We start from the raw sequence: 22,794 nt of genomic DNA on the forward strand, positions 1-22,794 counted from the left end.
GGCCTAATACAGAGTTGATCGCAGCAGCAAATTTGTAAGCTGTTGGGCAAAACCATGTGCACTGCAGGGGGGAGGGGGACGACGACAGATATAACATGTGCATAGAGAGTTAGATTTGGGTGGGGTGTGTACCATACTTGCCTACCTACTGGATGCTTTATTATTACACTGCAATTTAGATTCCAGTTTATACACAACCAACGTGTACAAACTGGAATCTAAATTGCAGTGTAAAAATAAAGCATCCAGTATTTACCCTGCACAGAAACAAAATAACCCACCCAAATCTAACTCTCTCTGCAAATGTTATATCTGCCACACCTGCAGTGCACATGGGGCCTAATTCAGACCTGGTCACACGCAGGCTATCTTTTGCACTGCTGCGACCAGTAATCGCCGCCTACAGGGGAGGGGGTAAGCGCTTTGCAGGGGTGCGTTCGGCTGTGCAGTGAGCTGTACAAACAAAAGTTTGTGCAGTTTCTACATAGCCCAGGACTTCCTCAGCCACTGCGACGATCCAGACAGGTGGTGACATCAGGAATCCTCCTCCGGAACAGCTGGGCATGCCTGCGTTTTTCCGGACACTCACAGAAAATGGTGAGTTGCCGCCCACGAACGCCTTCTGCCTGTCAATCTTCTTGCGATCGCCGGTGCAATCGCTTTCTTCGTTAGATTCTTTGCTGCTCAGCGACGGCCGTAGCGCCTGCGCATTGCGGCCCACACGCATGCGCTATTCAGACCCGATTGCACGGCTGCGAAAAAATGCAGAGTGGGATCGGGTCTGAATGACCCCCTTGGTTTTGCCCAACTGAAATAAATTTGCTGCTGCGATCAACTCTGAATTATCCCCAACCTCTTTGCAAAGGGCAATATAGCGCTGCAGCCATACATATAGCAGGCAGCCTTGCACTGGCGACCCTTGCTGGGCATCAGGAAAATTGCTTAAATGCCTCAGGAACCTCAAGGCAGGTAAGAATGACAGCTGTGTCTTATTCTGGGCATATACATACTACATGTAAGTAGAAATGTCTGTCACACTGACAGATGTTTTATTTGACAGCCTGAAACGTGGCCATACACTTTGAGATATCTCACTGTGTATGGCCACAATAACTGTGTTCCTCCCTAGGCTAGGAGAGAAAGCATTTCCCCGTTCCTCTCCTGTGAAGGAACAGGGGAAATGTTAGTCTCTCTACACCAGGGCAGCACATATACTACCTGTGGCTGATTAGCAACGCACAAATTATTGGATCTTTTGGACATACCAGACAAATTCGGACATGCCGAACAATGGGGTCTATTCATGAAGCAATGAAAAGTGTGGAGAAGTGAGCCACACCTCCCATGGTATGTTATTAAAATAAGGTAGTACAGGGGTTAAAGTGCAGGGGTGGGGGGTGAGGAGTACGATCGTAAGCAGGGGAATACCCGCGGGCATCGCCAGCATCATAAACAAATATTCTATACCTTACCATAAATCATTACTTTATTTATAAAATACACACCTCCCAGGGTGTGTTTTTTAATTCAGCGAGTGCTGAATTCAGGGAGTGCAGGGGTTAAAAATGCTGGGGAGAGTGCAGGAGGGCGATCACCCGCGGGGGAACACCTGCCGGTTCCGCCAGCTTCAGCGCTAATTCCCGACCGCCTTTTAGTGCCCGGGAATCAGCATAAACCATTACGCAGTTTACCCCGCCCCCCAGTCCGGGGGGCGGGCTTAACTCCATAATAGCTTATGCTGATTCCTGGGCGCCGTCATGCTGCACGGCTGTCCCGAGGGGAATCAGTCAGCAGCATACCCAGAAATCTTCACAGCGCTGGCTACCCCGGAAGATTTCCGGTCATACCGCTGAAGAGGTTAAATGGAAAAAGGTAATTCCTTAGGTGTACCACGAACCATCCTGATTACAGTAAGAAAGTCTCCATTAAGGGCACTGTCCCACTATTGCAGAGCCGTAACTAGGTGTGTGCCGATGGTGCCTTGCCCACAGCGCAAATGCACTGAGGGCGCACCATCGGGCATCACACCTGCTAGCTCTGAGCACAGACTGCTGAAAGCGGCGCCGCCTGTGTCCCGCTGATGGCGGCGCCGCCCACCCGTGTCCCTCTGAAGCCGCCGCCTGCCTGGACACAACCATGTCCCGCTGAAGCCGCCACCCACCTGTGTTCCGCAACTTCCTCTGAACTTGAAGCCGCCACCGCCCGCCTGTGTCCAGCTGAAGCCGCCGTGACACAGGCGGGCGGCTTCAAGTTCAGAGGAAGTTTTCAAGCCGATGCGGCGTCTGTGTGACAGGTAGCCTTCTCAATGGCCCAGCGGCAGCCCGGCCCCCCTCCCCTGCAATTCGGAAGCCGCTGCAGCCCATAAGACTCCTGCTGCTGAAGCCGCCACCCGCCCACCCGTCTGCCGTAATGTGTAAAAAAGGAGACGCTGTCTTCCGTAACGTGTAAAAACGGGACACTGTCTGTCATAATGTGTAAAATAAGGGCACTCTGTCTGCCGTAATGTGTAAAAAAGGGGACGCTGTCTGCCGTAATGTGTAAAATAGGGGGACGCTGTCTGCCGTAATGTGTAAAAAGGGGACTCTGTCTGCCATAATGTGTAAAAAGCGGACGCTGTCTGCCTTAATGTGTAAAAAGGGGACACTGTCTGCCGTAATGTGTAAAAAAGGGGACGCTGTCTGCCGTAATGTGTAAAAAAGGGACGCTGTCTGCTGTAATGTGTAAAAAGGGGGACGCTGTCTGCCGTAATGTGTGAAAAAGGGGATGCTGTCTGCTGTAATGTGTAAAAAGGGGACTCTGCTGTAATGTGTAAAACAGGGGACGCTGTCTGCCGTAATGTGTAAAAAGAGGGACGCTGTCTGCTGTAATGTGTAAAAAAGGGGACGCTGCTTGCTATAATGTGTAAAAAGGGGGACTGTATGCCGTAATGTGTAAAAAGGGGACTCTGTCTGCCATAATGTGTAAAAAGGGGACACTGTCTGCCGTAATGTGTAAAAAGGGGGACGCTGTCTGCCGTAATGTGTAAAAAAGGGACGCTGTCTGCTGTAATGTGTAAAAAGGGGGACGCTGTCTGCCGTAATGTGTGAAAAAGGGGATGCTGTCTGCTGTAATGTGTAAAAAGGGGACTCTGCCGTAATGTGTAAAAAAGGGGACGCTGTCTGCCGTAATGTGTAAAAAGGGGACGTTGTCTGCCATAATGTGTAAAAAGGGGACGCTGTCCACCGTAATGTGTAAACAAGGGGACGCTGTCTGCCATAATGTGTAAAAAAGGGGACGCTGTCTGCTGTAATGTGTAAAAAGTAGTGATGAGCACCGGAAATTTTTCGGGTTTTGTGTTTTGGTTTTGGGTTCGGTTCCGCGGCCGTGTTTTGGGTTCGAACGCGTTTTGGCAAAACCTCACCGAATTTTTTTTTGTCGGATTCGGGTGTGTTTTGGATTCGGGTGTTTTTTTCAAAAAACCCTAAAAAACAGCTTAAATCATAGAATTTGGGGGTCATTTTGATCCCAAAGTATTATTAACTTCAATAACCATAATTTCCACTCATTTTCAGTCTATTCTGAACACCTCACACCTCACAATATTATTTTTAGTCCTACAATTTGCACCGAGGTCGCTGGATGACTAAGCTCAGCGACCCAAGTGGCCGACACAAACACCTGGCCCATCTAGGAGTGGCACTGCAGTGTCACGCAGGATGGCCCTTCAAAAAACGACTCCCCAAACAGCACATGACGCAAAGAAGAAAAAAAAGAGGCGCAATGAGGTAGCTGTGTGACTAAGATAAGCGACCCTAGTGGCCGACACAAACACCTGGCCCATCTAGGAGTGGCACTGCAGAGTCACGCAGGATGGCCCTTCCAAAAAACACCTTCCAAACAGCACATGACGCAAAGAAAAAAAGAGGCGCAATGAGGTAGCTGTGTGACTAAGATAAGCGACCCAAGTGGCCGACACAAACACCTGGCCCATCTAGGAGTGGCACTGCAGTGTCACGCAGGATAGCCCTTCCAAAAAACACCCCCCAAACAGCACATGACGCAAAGAAAAAAAGAGGCGCAATGAGGTAGCTGTGTGACTAAGATAAGCGACCCAAGTGGCCGACACAAACACCTGGCCCATCTAGGAGTGGCACTGCAGTGTCACGCAGGATGGCCCTTCCAAAAAACACCCCCCAAACAGCACATGACGCAAAGAAAAAAAGAGGCGCAATGAGGTAGCTGTGTGACTAAGATAAGCGACCCAAGTGGCCGACACAAACACCTGGCCCATCTAGGAGTGGCACTACAGTGTCACGCAGGATGGCCCTTCCAAAAACTACTCCCCAAACAGCACATGATGCAAAGAAAAATGAAAGAAAAAAGAGGTGCAAGATGGAATTGTCCTTGGGCCCTCCCACCCACCCTTATGTTGTATAAACTAGAGATGAGCGCCTGAAATTTTTCGGGTTTTGTGTTTTGGTTTTGGGTTCGGTTCCGCGGCCGTGTTTTGGGTTCGACCGCGTTTTGGCAAAACCTCACCGAATTGTTTTTGTCGGATTCGGGTGTGTTTTGGATTCGGGTGTTTTTTTAAAAAAACACTAAAAAACAGCTTAAATCATAGAATTTGGGGGTCATTTTGATCCCATATTATTATTAACCTCAAAAACCATAATTTCCACTCATTTTCAGTCTATTCTGAATACCTCACACCTCACAATATTATTTTTAGTCCTAAAATTTGCACCAAGGTCGCTGGATGACTAAGCTAAGCGACACTAGTGGCCGACACAAACACCTGGCCCATTTAGGAGTGGCACTGCAGTGTCACGCAGGATGTCCCTTCCAAAAAACCCTCCCCAATCAGCACATGACGCAAAGAAAAAAAGAGGCGCAATGAGGTAGCTGACTGTGTGAGTAAGATTAGCGACCCTAGTGGCCGACACAAACACCTGGCCCATCTAGGAGTGGCACTGCAGTGTCACGCAGGATAGCCCTTCCAAAAAACACCCCCCAAACAGCACATGACGCAAAGAAAAAAAGAGGCGCAATGAGGTAGCTGTGTGACTAAGATAAGCGACCCAAGTGGCCGACACAAACACCTGGCCCATCTAGGAGTGGCACTGCAGTGTCACGCAGGATGGCCCTTCCAAAAAACACCCCCCAAACAGCACATGACGCAAAGAAAAAAAGAGGCGCAATGAGGTAGCTGTGTGACTAAGATAAGCGACCCAAGTGGCCGACACAAACACCTGGCCCATCTAGGAGTGGCACTACAGTGTCACGCAGGATGGCCCTTCCAAAAACTACTCCCCAAACAGCACATGATGCAAAGAAAAATGAAAGAAAAAAGAGGTGCAAGATGGAATTGTCCTTGGGCCCTCCCACCCACCCTTATGTTGTATAAACTAGAGATGAGCGCCTGAAATTTTTCGGGTTTTGTGTTTTGGTTTTGGGTTCGGTTCCGCGGCCGTGTTTTGGGTTCGACCGCGTTTTGGCAAAACCTCACCGAATGAGGTAGCTGACTGTGTGAGTAAGATTAGCGACCCTAGTGGCCGACACAAACACCGGGCCCATTTAGGAGTGGCACTGCAGTGTCACGCAGGATGTCCCTTCCAAAAAACCCTCCCCAATCAGCACATGACGCAAAGAAAAAAAGAGGCGCAATGAGGTAGCTGACTGTGTGAGTAAGATTAGCGACCCTAGTGGCCGACACAAACACCGGGCCCATTTAGGAGTGGCACTGCAGTGTCACGCAGGATGTCCCTTCCAAAAAACCCTCCCCAATCAGCACATGACGCAAAGAAAAAAAGAGGCGCAATGAGGTAGCTGACTGTGTGAGTAAGATTAGCGACCCTAGTGGCCGACACAAACACCGGGCCCATTTAGGAGTGGCACTGCAGTGTCACGCAGGATGTCCCTTCCAAAAAACCCTCCCCAATCAGCACATGACGCAAAGAAAAAAAGAGGCGCAATGAGGTAGCTGACTGTGTGAGTAAGATTAGCGACCCTAGTGGCCGACACAAACACCGGGCCCATTTAGGAGTGGCACTGCAGTGTCACGCAGGATGTCCCTTCCAAAAAACCCTCCCCAATCAGCACATGACGCAAAGAAAAAAAGAGGCGCAATGAGGTAGCTGACTGTGTGAGTAAGATTAGCGACCCTAGTGGCCGACACAAACACCGGGCCCATTTAGGAGTGGCACTGCAGTGTCACGCAGGATGTCCCTTCCAAAAAACCCTCCCCAATCAGCACATGACGCAAAGAAAAAAAGAGGCGCAATGAGGTAGCTGACTGTGTGAGTAAGATTAGCGACCCTAGTGGCCGACACAAACACCGGGCCCATTTAGGAGTGGCACTGCAGTGTCACGCAGGATGTCCCTTCCAAAAAACCCTCCCCAATCAGCACATGACGCAAAGAAAAAAAGAGGCGCAATGAGGTAGCTGACTGAGTGAGTAAGATTAGCGACCCTAGTGGCCGACACAAACACCGGGCCCATTTAGGAGTGGCACTGCAGTGTCACGCAGGATGTCCCTTCCAAAAAACCCTCCCCAAACAGCACATGACGCAAAGAAAAATAAAAGAAAAAAGAGGTGCAAGATGGAATTGTCCTTGGGCCCTCCCACCCACCCTTATGTTGTATAAACAAAACAGGACATGCACACTTTAACCAACCCATCATTTCAGTGACAGGGTCTGCCACACGACTGTGACTGATATGACGGGTTGGTTTGGACCCCCCCCCAAAAAAGAAGCAATTAATCTCTCCTTGCACAAACTGGCTCTACAGAGGCAAGATGTCCACCTCATCATCACCCTCCGATATATCACCGTGTACATCCCCCTCCTCACAGATTATCAATTCGTCCCCACTGGAATCCACCATCTCAGCTCCCTGTGTACTTTGTGGAGGCAATTGCTGCTGGTCAATGTCTCCGCGGAGGAATTGATTATAATTCATTTTAATGAACATCATCTTCTCCACATTTTCTGGATGTAACCTCGTACGCCGATTGCTGACAAGGTGAGCGGCGGCACTAAACACTCTTTCGGAGTACACACTTGTGGGAGGGCAACTTAGGTAGAATAAAGCCAGTTTGTGCAATGGCCTCCAAATTGCCTCTTTTTCCTGCCAGTATAAGTATGGACTGTGTGACGTGCCTACTTGGATGCGGTCACTCATATAATCCTCCACCATTCTTTCAATGGTGAGAGAATCATATGCAGTGACAGTAGACGACATGTCCGTAATCGTTGTCAGGTCCTTCAGTCCGGACCAGATGTCAGCATCAGCAGTCGCTCCAGACTGCCCTGCATCACCGCCAGCGGGTGGGCTCGGAATTCTGAGCCTTTTCCTCGCACCCCCAGTTGCGGGAGAATGTGAAGGAGGAGATGTTGACAGGTCGCGTTCCGCTTGACTTGACAATTTTCTCACCAGCAGGTCTTTCAACCCCAGCAGACTTGTGTCTGCCGGAAAGAGAGATCCAAGGTAGGCTTTAAATCTAGGATCGAGCACGGTGGCCAAAATGTAGTGCTCTGATTTCAACAGATTGACCACCCGTGAATCCTTGTTAAGCGAATTAAGGGCTCCATCCACAAGTCCCACATGCCTAGCGGAATCGCTCCGTGTTAGCTCCTCCTTCAATGTCTCCAGCTTCTTCTGCAAAAGCCTGATGAGGGGAATGACCTGACTCAGGCTGGCAGTGTCTGAACTGACTTCACGTGTGGCAAGTTCAAAGGGCATCAGAACCTTGCACAACGTTGAAATCATTCTCCACTGCGCTTGAGACAGGTGCATTCCACCTCCTATATCGTGCTCAATTGTATAGGCTTGAATGGCCTTTTGCTGCTCCTCCAACCTCTGAAGCATATAGAGGGTTGAATTCCACCTCGTTACCACTTCTTGCTTCAGATGATGGCAGGGCAGGTTCAGTAGTTTTTGGTGGTGCTCCAGTCTTCTGTACGTGGTGCCTGTACGCCGAAAGTGTCCCGCAATTTTTCTGGCCACCGACAGCATCTCTTGCACGCCCCTGTCGTTTTTTAAATAATTCTGCACCACCAAATTCAAGGTATGTGCAAAACATGGGACGTGCTGGAATTTGCCCATATTTAATGCACACACAATATTGCTGGCGTTGTCCGATGCCACAAATCCACAGGAGAGTCCAATTGGGGTAAGCCATTCCGCGATGATCTTCCTCAGTTGCCGTAAGAGGTTTTCAGCTGTGTGCGTATTCTGGAAACCGGTGATACAAAGCGTAGCCTGCCTAGGAAAGAGTTGGCGTTTGCGAGATGCTGCTACTGGTGCCGCCGCTGCTGTTCTTGCGGCGGGAGTCCATACATCTACCCAGTGGGCTGTCACAGTCATATAGTCCTGACCCTGCCCTGCTCCACTTGTCCACATGTCCGTGGTTAAGTGGACATTGGGTACAACTGCATTTTTTAGGACACTGGTGAGTCTTTTTCTGACGTCCGTGTACATTCTCGGTATCGCCTGCCTAGAGAAGTGGAACCTAGATGGTATTTGGTACCGGGGGCACACTGCCTCAATAAATTGTCTAGTTCCCTGTGAACTAACGGCGGATACCGGACGCACGTCTAACACCAACATAGTTGTCAAGGCCTCAGTTATCCGCTTTGCAGCAGGATGACTGCTGTGATATTTCATCTTCCTCGCAAAGGACTGTTGAACAGTCAATTGCTTACTGGAAGTAGTACAAGTGGGCTTACGACTTCCCCTCTGGGATGACCATCGACTCCCAGCAGCAACAACAGCAGCGCCAGCAGCAGTAGGCGTTACACGCAAGGATGCATCGGAGGAATCCCAGGCAGGAGAGGACTCGTCAGAATTGCCAGTGACATTGCCTGCAGGACTATTGGCATTCCTGGGGAAGGAGGAAATTGACACTGAGGGAGTTGGTGGGGTGGTTTGCGTGAGCTTGGTTACAAGAGGAAGGGATTTACTGGTCAGTGGACTGCTTCCGCTGTCACCCAAAGTTTTTGAACTTGTCACTGACTTATTATGAATGCGCTGCAGGTGACGTATAAGGGAGGATGTTCCGAGGTGGTTAACGTCCTTACCCCTACTTATTACAGCTTGACAAAGGGAACACACGGCTTGACACCTGTTGTCCGCATTTCTGTTGAAATAGTTCCACACCGAAGAGCTGATTTTTTTGGTATTTTCACCAGGCATGTCAACGGCCATATTCCTCCCACGGACAACAGGTGTCTCCCCGGGTGCCTGACTTAAACAAACCACCTCACCATCAGAATCCTCCTGGTCAATTTCCTCCCCAGCGCCAGCAACACCCATATCCTCCTCATCCTGGTGTACTTCAACACTGACATCTTCAATCTGACTATCAGGAACTGGACTGCGGGTGCTCCTTCCAGCACTTGCAGGGGGCGTGCAAATGGTGGAAGGCGCATGCTCTTCACGTCCAGTGTTGGGAAGGTCAGGCATCGCAACCGACACAATTGGACTCTCCTTGTGGATTTGGGATTTCGAAGAACGCACAGTTCTTTGCGGTGCTACTGCTTTTGCCAGCTTGAGTCTTTTCATTTTTCTAGCGAGAGGCTGAGTGCCTCCATCCTCATGTGAAGCTGAACCACTAGCCATGAACATAGGCCAGGGCCTCAGCCGTTCCTTGCCACTCCGTGTGGTAAATGGCATATTGGCAAGTTTACGCTTCTCCTCCGACAATTTTATTTTAGGTTTTGGAGTCCTTTTTTTACTGATATTTGGTGTTTTGGATTTGACATGCTCTGTACTATGACATTGGGCATCGGCCTTGGCAGACGACGTTGCTGGCATTTCATCGTCTCGGCCATGACTAGTGGCAGCAGCTTCAGCACGAGGTGGAAGTGGATCTTGATCTTTCCCTAATTTTGGAACCTCAACATTTTTGTTCTCCATATTTTAATAGGCACAACTAAAAGGCACCTCAGGTAAACAATGGAGATGGATGGATACTAGTATACAATTATGGACGGACTGCCGAGTGCCGACACAGAGGTAGCTACAGCCGTGAACTACCGTACTGTGTCTGCTGCTAATATAGACTGGTTGATAAAGAGATGTCGTAGTATGTATGTATGAAGAAGAAAGAAAAAAAACCACGGTTAGGTGGTATACAATTATGGACGGACTGCCGAGTGCCGACACAGAGGTAGCCACAGCCGTGAACTACCTTACTGTACTGTGTCTGCTGCTAATATAGACTGGTTGATAAAGAGATGTCGTAGTATGTATGTATGAAGAAGAAAGAAAAAAAAACCACGGGTAGGTGGTATACAATTATGGACGGACTGCCGAGTGCCGACACAGAGGTAGCCACAGCCGTGAACTACCGTACTGTACTGTGTCTGCTGCTCATATAGACTGGTTGATAAAGAGATGTAGTAGTATGTATGTATAAAGAAGAAAGAAAAAAAAACCACGGGTAGGTGGTATACAATTATGGACGGACTGCCGAGTGCCGACACAGAGGTAGCCACAGCCGTGAACTACCGTACTGTACTGTGTCTGCTGCTAATATAGACTGGTTGATAAAGAGATGTCGTAGTATGTATGTATGAAGAAGAAAGAAAAAAAAACCACGGTTAGGTGGTATACAATTATGGACGGACTGCCGAGTGCCGACACAGAGGTAGCCACAGCCGTGAACTACCGTACTGTACTGTGTCTGCTGCTAATATAGACTGGTTGATAAAGAGATGTCGTAGTATGTATGTATAAAGAAGAAAGAAAAAAAAACCACGGTTAGGTGGTATACAATTATGGACGGACTGCCGAGTGCCGACACAGAGGTAGCCACAGCCGTGAACTACCGTACTGTACTGTGTCTGCTGCTAATATAGACTGGTTGATAAAGAGATGTCGTAGTATGTATGTATGAAGAAGAAAGAAAAAAAAACCACGGTTAGGTGGTATACAATTATGGACGGACTGCCGAGTGCCGACACAGAGGTAGCCACAGCCGTGAACTACCGTACTGTACTGTGTCTGCTGCTAATATAGACTGGTTGATAAAGAGATGTAGTAGTATGTATGTATAAAGAAGAAAGAAAAAAAAACCACGGGTAGGTGGTATACAATTATGGATGGACTGCCGAGTGCCGACACAGAGGTAGCTACAGCCGTGAACTACCGTACTGTGTCTGCTGCGACTGGATGATAAATAATGATATAAAAAATATATATATATCACTACTGCAGCCGGACAGGTATATATATTATATAATGACGGACCTGCTGGACACTGTCTGTCAGCAGAATGAGTTTTTTATAGAATAAAAAAAAAAACACCACACAAGTGAAGTCACACGACGAGTGTTTAACTTTTTCAGGCAATCACAATATAGTATACTACTAACTATACTGGTGGTCAGTGTGGTCAGGTCACTGGTCAGTCACACTGGCAGTGGCACTCCTGCAGCAAAAGTGTGCACTGTTTAATTTTAATATAATATGTACTCCTGGCTCCTGCTATAACCTATAACTGGCACTGCAGTGCTCCCCAGTCTCCCCCACAATTATAAGCTGTGTGAGCTGAGCACAGTCAGATATATAATATATACATAGATGATGCAGCACACTGGGCTGAGCAGTGCACACAGATATGGTATGTGACTGTCTTGTACTCCTGGCTCCTGCTATAACCTATAACTGGCACTGCAGTGCTCCCCAGTCTCCCCCACAATTATAAGCTGTGTGAGCTGAGCACAGTCAGATATATAATATATACATAGATGATGCAGGCATGCAGCACACTGGGCTGAGCAGTGCACACAGATATGGTATGTGACTGAGTCACTGTGTGTACCGTTTTTTTCAGGCAGAGAACGGATATATTAAATAAAACAACTGCACTGCTGGTGGTCACTGTGGTCAGTCACTAAACTCTGCACTCTCTTCTACAGTATCAGCCTCAGGTCAATCTCTCTCTCTCTCTCCTAATCTAAATGGAGAGGACGCCAGCCACGTCCTCTCCCTATCAATCTCAATGCACGTGTGAAAATGGCGGCGACGCGCGGCTCCTTATATAGAATCCGAGTCTCGCGAGAATCCGACAGCGTCATGATGACGTTCGGGCGCGCTCGGGTTAACCGAGCAAGGTGGGAAGATCCGAGTCGCTCGGACCCGTGAAAAAAAACATGAAGTTCGTGCGGGTTCGGATTCAGAGAAACCGAACCCGCTCATCTCTAGTATAAACAGGACATGCACACTTTAACCAACCCATCATTTCAGTGACAGGGTCTGCCACACGACTGTGACTGAAATGACGGGTTGGTTTGGACCCCCACCAAAAAAGAAGCAATTAATCTCTCCTTGCAGAAACTGGCTCTACAGAGGCAAGATGTCCACCTCATCATCATCCTCCGATATATCACCATGTACATCCCCCTCCTCACAGATTATCAATTCGTCCCCACTGGAATCCACCATCTCAGCTCCCTGTGTACTTTGTGGAGGCAATTGCTGCTGGTCAATGTCTCCACGGAGGAATTGATTATAATTCATTTTAATGAACATCATCTTCTCCACATTTTCTGGATGTAACCTCGTACGCCGATTGCTGACAAGGTGAGCGGCGGCACTAAACACTCTTTCGGAGTACACACTTGTGGGAGGGCAACTTAGGTAGAATAAAGCCAGTTTGTGCAAGGGCCTCCAAATTGCCTCTTTTTCCTGGCAGTATAAGTACGGACTGTCTGACGTGCCTACTTGGATGCGGTCACTCATATAATCCTCCACCATTCTTTCAATGGGGAGAGAATCATATGCAGTGACAGTAGACGACATGTCCGTAATCGTTGTCAGGTCCTTCAGTCCGGACCAGATGTCAGCATCAGCAGTCGCTCCAGACTGCCCTGCATCACCGCCAGCGGGTGGGCTCGGAATTCTGAGCCTTTTCCTCGCACCCCCAGTTGCGGGAGAATGTGAAGGAGGAGATGTTGACAGGTCGCGTTCCGCTTGACTTGACAATTTTGTCACCAGCAGTTCTTTGAACCCCAGCAGACTTGTGTCTGCCGGAAAGAGAGATCCAAGGTAGGTTTTAAATCTAGGATCGAGCACGGTGGACAAAATGTAGTGCTCTGATTTCAACAGATTGACCACCCGTGAATCCTTGTTAAGCGAATTAAGGGCTCCATCCACAAGTCCCACATGCCTAGCGGAATCGCTCTGTGTTAGCTCCTCCTTCAATGTCTCCAGCTTCTTCTGCAAAAGCCTGATGAGGGGAATGACCTGACTCAGGCTGGCAGTGTCTGAACTGACTTCACGTGTGGCAAGTTCAAAAGGTTGCAGAACCTTGCACAACGTTGAAATCATTCTCCACTGCGCTTGAGACAGGTGCATTCCACCTCCTATATCGTGCTCAGTTGTATAGGCTTGAATGGCCTTTTGCTGCTCCTCCAACCTCTGAAGCAAATAGAGGGTTGAATTCCACCTCGTTACCACTTCTTGCTTCAGATGATGGCAGGGCAGGTTCAGGCGTTTTTGGTGGTGCTCCAGTCTTCTGTACGTGGTGCCTGTACGCCGAAAGTGTCCCGCAATTCTTCTGGCCACCGACAGCATCTCTTGCACGCCCCTCTCGTTTTTTAAATAATTCTGCACCACCAAATTCAAGGTATGTGCAAAACATGGGACGTGCTGGAATTTGCCCATATTTAATGCACACACAATATTGCTGGCGTTGTCCGATGCCACAAATCCACAGGAGAGTCCAATTGGGGTAAGCCATTCTGCGATGATCTTCCTCAGTTGCCGTAAGAGGTTTTTAGCTGTGTGCGTATTCTGGAAAGCGGTGATACAAAGCGTAGCCTGCCTAGGAAAGAGTTGGCGTTTGCGAGATGCTGCTACTGGTGCCGCCGCTGCTGTTCTTGCGGCGGGAGTCCATACATCTACCCAGTGGGCTGTCACAGTCATATAGTCCTGAGCCTGCCCTGCTCCACTTGTCCACATGTCCGTGGTTAAGTGGACATTGGGTACAACTGCATTTTTTAGGACACTGGTGAGTCTTTGTCTGAGGTCTGTGTACATTTTCGGTATCGCCTGCCTAGAGAAATGGAACCTAGATGGTATTTGGTACCGGGGACACAGTACCTCCAACAAGTCTCTAGTTGGCTCTGCAGTAATGATGGATACCGGAACCACGTTTCTCACAGCCCAGGATGCCAAGGCCTCAGTTATCCGCTTTGCAGCAGGATGACTGCTGTGATATTTCATCTTCCTCGCAAAGGACTGTTGGACAGTCAATTGCTTGGTGGAAGTAGTAAAAGTGGTCTTACGAGTACGACTTCCCCTCTGGGATGACCATCGACTCCCAGCAGCAACAACAGCAGCGCCAGCAGCAGTAGGCGTTACACGCAAGGATGCATCGGAGGAATCCCAGGCAGGAGAGGACTCGTCAGAATTGCCAGTGACATGGCCTGCAGGACTTCCTGGGGAAGGAGGAAATTGACACTGAGGGAGTTGGTGGGGTGGTTTGCGTGAGCTTGGTTACAAGAGGAAGGGATTTACTGGTCAGTGGACTGCTTCCGCTGTCGCCCAAAGTTTTTGAACTTGTCACTGACTTATGATGAATGTGCTGCAGGTGACGTATAAGGGAGGATGTTCCGAGGTGGTTAACGTCCTTACCCCTACTTATTACAGCTTGACAAAGGCAACACACGGCTTGACAAATGTTGTCCGCATTTCTGTTGAAATACTTCCACACCGAAGAGCTGATTTTTTTGGTATTTTCACCAGGCATGTCAATGGCCCTATTCCTCCCACGGACAACAGGTGTCTCCCCGGGTGCCTGACTTAAACAAACCACCTCACCATCAGAATCCTCCTGGTCAATTTCCTCCCCAGCGCCAGCAACACCCATATCCTCCTCATCCTGGTGTACTTCAACACTGACATCTTCAATCTGACTATCAGGAACTGGACTGCGGGTGCTCCTTCCAGCACTTGCAGGGGGCGTGCAAATGGTGGAAGGCGCATGCTCTTCACGTCCAGTGTTGGGAAGGTCAGGCATCGCAAACGACACAATTGGACTCTCCTTGTGGATTTGTGATTTCGAAAAACGCACAGTTCTTTGCTGTGCTTTTGCCAGCTTGAGTCTTTTCATTTTTCTAGCGAGAGGCTGAGTGCTTCCATCCTCATGTGAAGCTGAACCACTAGCCATGAACATAGGCCAGGGCCTCAGCCGTTCCTTGCCACTCCGTGTGGTAAATGGCATATTGGCAAGTTTACGCTTCTCCTCCGACAATTTTATTTTAGATTTTTGAGTCCTTTTTTACTGATATTTGGTGTTTTGGATTTTACATGCTCTGTACTATGACATTGGGCATCGGCCTTGGCAGACGACTTTGATGGCATTTCATCGTCTCGGCCATGACTAGTGGCAGCAGCTTCAGCACGAGGTGGAAGTCGATCTTGATCTTTCCCTATTTTTGGAACCTCAACATTTTTGTTCTCCATATTTTAATAGGCACAACTAAAAGGCACCTCAGGTAAACAATGGAGATGGATGGATACTAGTATACTTATGGATGGACGAGCGACTGCCGACACAGAGGTAGCTACAGCCGTGGACTACCGTACTGCGTCTGCTGCTAATATAGACTGGATGATAATGATATAAAAAATATATATATATCACTACTGCAGCCGGACAGGTATATATTATATAATGACGGACCTGCTGGACACTGTCAGCACTGCAGACTCCTAAAGTAAGCTACTAGTATCAAGTAGATAGAAAAAAAAAACCACAACAGGTAGGTGGTATACAATTATGGATGGACGAGCGACTGCCGACACAGAGGTAGCTACAGCCGTGGACTACCGTACTGCGTCTGCTGCTAATATAGACTGGATGATAATGATATAAAAAATATATATATATCACTACTGCAGCCGGACAGGTATATATTATATAATGACGGACCTGCTGGACACTGTCAGCACTGCAGACTCCTAAAGTAAGCTACTAGTATCAAGAAGATAGAAAAAAAAACACAACAGGTAGGTGGTATACAATTATGGATGGACGAGCGACTGCCGACACAGAGGTAGCTACAGCCGTGGACTACCGTACTGCGTCTGCTGCTAATATAGACTGGATGATAATGATATAAAAAATATATATATATCACTACTGCAGCCGGACAGGTATATATTATATAATGACGGACCTGCTGGACACTGTCAGCACTGCAGACTCCTAAAGTAAGCTACTAGTATCAAGAAGATAGTAAAAAAAAAAACACAACAGGTAGGTGGTATACAATTATGGATGGACGAGCGACTGCCGACACAGAGGTAGCTACAGCCGTGGACTACCGTACTGCGTCTGCTGCTAATATAGACTGGATGATAATGATATAAAAAATATATATATATCACTACTGCAGCCGGACAGGTATATATTATATAATGACGGACCTGCTGGACACTGTCAGCACTGCAGACTCCTAAAGTTAACTAATAGTATGAAGAAGATAAAAAAAAAAACCCACCACAGGTAGGTATACAATTATGGACGAGCGACTGCCGACACAGAGGTAGCTACAGCCGTGGACTACCGTACTGCGTCTGCTGCTAGTATAGACTGGATGATAATGATATAAAAAATATATATATATCACTACTGCAGGACAGGTATATATTATATAATGACGGACCTGCTGGACACTGTCAGCAGAATGCGTTTATAGAATAAAAACACCACACGACGAGTGTTTAACTTTTTCAGGCAGACAATCACAATATACTGGTGGTCACTGGTCACTGGTCAGTCACACTGGCAGTGGCACTCTGGCAGCAAAAGTGTGCACTGTTAAATATATGTACTCCTGCTATAACTGCTCCCCAGTCTCCCCCACAATTAAGCTGTGTGAGCAGTGAGCACTCAGCACAGTCAGATATACATAGATGATGCAGCACACTGAGGCTGAGCACAGATATGGTATACTGTGTCACTGTGTATCGTTTTTTTTCAGGCAGAGAACGGATTATATTAAATAATAATAAAACTGCACTGGTGGTCACTGGTCAGTCACTAGTAAACTCTGCACTCTCTGAGTACTCCTAAGCTCCAGTAAATCAAGTGTCTCACTCTCACTATCTATTTCTATTCTAAACGGAGAGGACGCCAGCCACGTCCTCTCCCTATCAATCTCAATGCACGTGTGAAAATGGCGGCGATGCGCGGCTCCTTATATAGAATCCGAGTCTCGCGATAGAATACGAGCCTCGCGAGAATCCGACAGCGGGATGATGACGTTCGGGGCGCGCTCGGGTTAGCCGAGCAAGGCGGGAAGATCCGAGTCTGCCTCGGACCCGTGTAAAAAGCGTGAAGTTCAGGGGGGTTCGGTTTCCGAGAAACCGAACCCGCTCATCACTAGTAAAAAGGGGACGCTTTCTGCCATAATGTGTAAAAAGGGGACGCTGTCTGCCATAATGTGTATAAAGGGGGACGCTGTCTGCCGTAATGTGTAAAAAAGGGGACGCTGTCTGCCATAATGTGTAAAAAGGGGATGCTGTCTGCCGTAATGTGTATAAAGGGGACGCTGTCTGCCGTAATGTGTAAAAAAGGGGACGCTGTCTGCCGTAATGTGTAAAAAGGGGACGCTGTCTGACATAATGTGTAAAAAGGGGGACTGTCTGCTGTAATGTGTAAAAGGGGCTTTACCTGGCGTAGTGGCGCTACTGTGCAGCGTAATTTGAATAATGGAGACTACTGTGCACCGTAGTATGAATTGGTATTATTTTGTGGCCACACCCCTTCCCCATGAAGCCACGCCCCTATATATGTTTTGCGTGCCTATGGCGCACACTGCCCCTATCTTGCATGGGGGGGGGGTCCGCCAATGCCGTTTCTTGCACACATCGCTAAAATGCCTAGTTACGGCACTGGTGTGGCGGCACAGAACAATTGAAATGCTGATTATTATTTTTACAAAGCCACGCCCCAATATTTTTTTTCACGCCTAAGGCGCGCACTGCCGCCGTTTTGCGTTAAAGGGGGGGGGGCTCTGATGCCGTTTCTTGCACACAGCGCTAATATGTCTAGTTACGGCACTGCACTTTTGTGATCAGGACTGATCTGTCTTCATCACCAGGCAGTTGGGAGGTATTTCCATTTACTGCTGCTCTGCATATGGTGCATGTGGCAGTGAAAGAGTAGTAACAGGCCCACTGCACTGGAGAGGGATTATTGTCAGGCTAGTCTAGCCTGGACTAAACTAGCCGCTAGTGCCATTCAATGTGATGCAGGCATACCCCCTACCAATCTGAATCTGTAATGTCAACATTGTGTCTATCTACATTCACATTGTGACATCATGACCATGCCAAAATTATGCCCATGTCACGTTGCAAATCTTGAAATGTTCACTGTCAACATTGTGTTCGTGTTGACTTTCTGTCTGTAGACACTTTGGGGTACATTTACTAAGATGAGAGTTCTATTTAAGATGGGATGTTGCTCTAGCAACCAATCAGATTGTACTTCTCATTTATCTAGCACCTTCTACAATATAAAACCTGGAATCCGATTGGTTGCTATGGGCAACATCCCATCTTAAATATATCTCCCATCTTAGCAAATTTACCCCTTTGAGTACATCCCATAAGGGGGTATGAAGAACTACTTTTAAGGAGCAGTGCAAAGTGAGTTTTCCGTTTGAGATGATTGATGTCTCAGGCTAAGGGGGTCTTAGGGGGGTGTTCAATTAGCGCTGGTAATCTCGGAGCTGTTGAATTCGCCCCCCTGCCTATTCAATTGAGGCCCGTTTTGCCAGAATGCCGGCAGTGGGGCGAGAGCTAGAAAGCCCTTTGTGGGCTCGCTACACTCACCACAAGTGGGAATAGCCCTAGCGCCACTGCCGGCATTCTGGTGGTCGGGATCCCGACATCGGCATCCTGAACGCCGGGATCCCGACCGCCAGGATATGGACTAAATCCCTTCATTTGATGATTGCCAATTTAATATAATAATAAAAAAGCCATGAACTATAACATTTTGTTTTATTTTTAATTATGTATGCATATTTACTAAGTAAGACAGCTTACAGGGCAGTCCTACCCATCTATACTCCACTCAAGATTCCGTATGGTACAGTACAGTGGAAATATTTAGCAGTTACTGGTACATTTCGGTCTGACAGTACTTAAACAAGTGCAGCCCTCCAACAGGGGTATCCAGACTATAGGTCAACAGTCAATAGGTCGACTACTAATGGTCGGCATGCATTAGGTGAACATGGTCAAAAGGTTGACATGTAAAAGGCAGACCGTAGAAAAGGTCAACAGGTTCAAATGGTTGACATGACAATGGTCAACACACTAAGGTCGACACAAGTTTTGTTTTTCTAATTTTATTTTACTTTTTCATACTTTACCATCCACGTGGACTACAATTGGGAACGGTAACCTGTGCCGAGCGCAGCGGTAGCGGAGCAAGGAACTTTGCCTGAAGCATGGCGAGCTGTGCAAGGGGGCACGGTACACCACAGTTTTGCCATTAAGGCATGCTAAAACTGGGACAGGGCATGCTGGGATATGTAGTTCCACAGCAGCTGCAGGGCCACAGGGTGAAGACCTATGGTGTACAAGAGGCGAACAGTTCTTTGAGGGGTTTTGTATAGAGATGTGCACTTGAAATTTTTCGGGTTTTGTGTTTTGGTTTTGGGTTCGGTTCCGCGGCCGTGTTTTGGGTTCGACCGCGTTTTGGCAAAACCTCACCGAATTTTTTTTGTCGGATTCGGGTGTGTTTTGGATTCGGGTGTTTTTTTCAAAAAACACTAAAAAACAGCTTAAATCATAGAATTTGGGGGTCATTTTGATCCCAAAGTATTATTAACCTCAAAAACCATAATTTCCACTCATTTTCAGTCTATTCTGAATACCTCACACCTCACAATATTATTTTTAGTCCTAAAATTTGCACCGAGGTCGCTGGATGACTAAGCTAAGCGACCCTAGTGGCCGACACAAACACCGGGCCCATCTAGGAGTGGCACTGCAGTGTCACGCAGGATGGCCCTTCCAAAAAACACTCCCCAAACAGCACATGACGCAAAGAAAAAAAGAGGCGCAATGAGGTAGCTGTGTGAGTAAGATAAGCGACCCTAGTGGCCGACACAAACACCGGGCCCATCTAGGAGTGGCACTGCAGTGTCACGCAGGATGGCCCTTCCAAAAAACACTCCCCAAACAGCACATGACGCAAAGAAAAAAAGAGGCGCAATGAGGTAGCTGTGTGAGTAAGATTAGCGACCCTAGTGGCCGACACAAACAACCGGGCCCATCTAGGAGTGGCACTGCAGTGTCACGCAGGATGTCCCTTCCAAAAAACCCTCCCCAATCAGCACATGATGCAAAGAAAAAGAAAAGAAAAAAGAGGTGCAAGATGGAATTGTCCTTGGGCCCTCCCACCCACCCTTATGTTGTATAAACAAAACAGGACATGCACACTTTAACCAACCCATCATTTCAGTGACAGGGTCTGCCACACGACTGTGACTGATATGACGGGTTGGTTTGGACCCCCCCCAAAAAAGAAGCAATTAATCTCTCCTTGCACAAACTGGCTCTACAGAGGCAAGATGTCCACCTCATCTTCACCCTCCGATATATCACCGTGTACATCCCCCTCCTCACAGATTATCAATTCGTCCCCACTGGAATCCACCATCTCAGCTCCCTGTGTACTTTGTGGAGGCAATTGCTGCTGGTCAATGTCTCCGCGGAGGAATTGATTATAATTCATTTTAATGAACATCATCTTCTCCACATTTTCTGGATGTAACCTCGTACGCCGATTGCTGACAAGGTGAGCGGCGGCACTAAACACTCTTTCGGAGTACACACTTGTGGGAGGGCAACTTAGGTAGAATAAAGCCAGTTTGTGCAAGGGCCTCCAAATTGCCTCTTTTTCCTGCCAGTATAAGTACGGACTGTGTGACGTGCCTACTTGGATGCGGTCACTCATATAATCCTCCACCATTCTTTCAATGGGGAGAGAATCATATGCAGTGACAGTAGACGACATGTCCGTAATCGTTGACAGGTCCTTCAGTCCGGACCAGATGTCAGCATCAGCAGTCGCTCCAGACTGCCCTGCATCACCGCCAGCGGGTGGGCTCGGAATTCTGAGCCTTTTCCTCGCACCCCCAGTTGCGGGAGAATGTGAAGGAGGAGATGTTGACAGGTCGCGTTACGCTTGACTTGACAATTTTCTCACCAGCAGGTCTTTGAACCCCAGCAGACTTGTGTCTGCCGGAAAGAGAGATCCAAGGTAGGTTTTAAATCTAGGATCGAGCACGGTGGCCAAAATGTTGTGCTCTGATTTCAACAGATTGACCACCCGTGAATCCTTGTTAAGCGAATTAAGGGCTCCATCCACAAGTCCCACATGCCTAGCGGAATCGCTCCGTGTTAGCTCCTCCTTCAATGTCTCCAGCTTCTTCTGCAAAAGCCTGATGAGGGGAATGACCTGACTCAGGCTGGCAGTGTCTGAACTGACTTCACGTGTGGCAAGTTCAAAGGGCAGCAGAACCTTGCACAACGTTGAAATCATTCTCCACTGCGCTTGAGACAGGTGCATTCCACCTCCTATATCGTGCTGAATTGTATAGGCTTGAATGGCCTTTTGCTGCTCCTCCAACCTCTGAAGCATATATAGGGTTGAATTCCACCTCGTTACCACTTCTTGCTTCAGATGATGGCAGGGCAGGTTCAGTAGTTTTTGGTGTTGCTCCAGTCTTCTGTACGTGGTGCCTGTACGCCGAAAGTGTCCCGCAATTCTTCTGGCCACCGACAGCATCTCTTGCACGCCCCTGTCGTTTTTTAAAAAATTCTGCACCACCAAATTCAAGGTATGTGCAAAACATGGGACGTGCTGGAATTTGCCCAGATTTAATGCACACACAATATTGCTGGCGTTGTCCGATGCCACAAATCCACAGGAGAGTCCAATTGGGGTAAGCCATTCCGCGATGATCTTCCTCAGTTGCCGTAAGAGGTTTTCAGCTGTGTGCGTATTCTGGAAACCGGTGATACAAAGCGTAGCCTGCCTAGGAAAGAGTTGGCGTTTGCGAGATGCTGCTACTGGTGCCGCCGCTGCTGTTCTTGCGGCGGGAGTCCATACATCTACCCAGTGGGCTGTCACAGTCATATAGTCCTGACCCTGCCCTGCTCCACTTGTCCACATGTCCGTGGTTAAGTGGACATTGGGTACAGCTGCATTTTTTAGGACACTGGTGACTCTTTTTCTGAGGTCTGTGTACATTTTCGGTATCGCCTGCCTAGAGAAATGGAACCTAGATGGTATTTGGTACCGGGGACACAGTACCTCCAACAAGTCTCTAGTTGGCTCTGCAGTAATGATGGATACCGGAACCACGTTTCTCACCACCCAGGATGCCAAGGCCTCAGTTATCCGCTTTGCAGCCGGATGACTGCTGTGATATTTCATCTTCCTCGCAAAGGACTGTTGGACAGTCAATTGCTTGGTGGAAGTAGTAAAAGTGGTCTTACGATTTCCCCTCTGGGATGACCATCGACTTCCAGCAGCAACAACAGCAGCGCCAGCAGCAGTAGGCGTTACACGCAAGGATGCATCGGAGGAATCCCAGACAGGAGAGGAATCGTCAGAATTGCCAGTGACATGGCCTGCAGGACTATTGGCATTCCTGGGGAAGGAGGAAATTGACACTGAGGGAGTTGGTGGGGTGGTTTGCGTGAGCTTGGTTACAAGAGGAAGGGATTTACTGGTCAGTGGACTGCTTCCGCTGTCGCCCAAAGTTTTTGAAC

Source organism: Pseudophryne corroboree, chromosome 2, assembly GCF_028390025.1.
Source record: "Pseudophryne corroboree isolate aPseCor3 chromosome 2, aPseCor3.hap2, whole genome shotgun sequence".
NCBI classification, from domain to species: Eukaryota; Metazoa; Chordata; class Amphibia; order Anura; family Myobatrachidae; genus Pseudophryne; species Pseudophryne corroboree.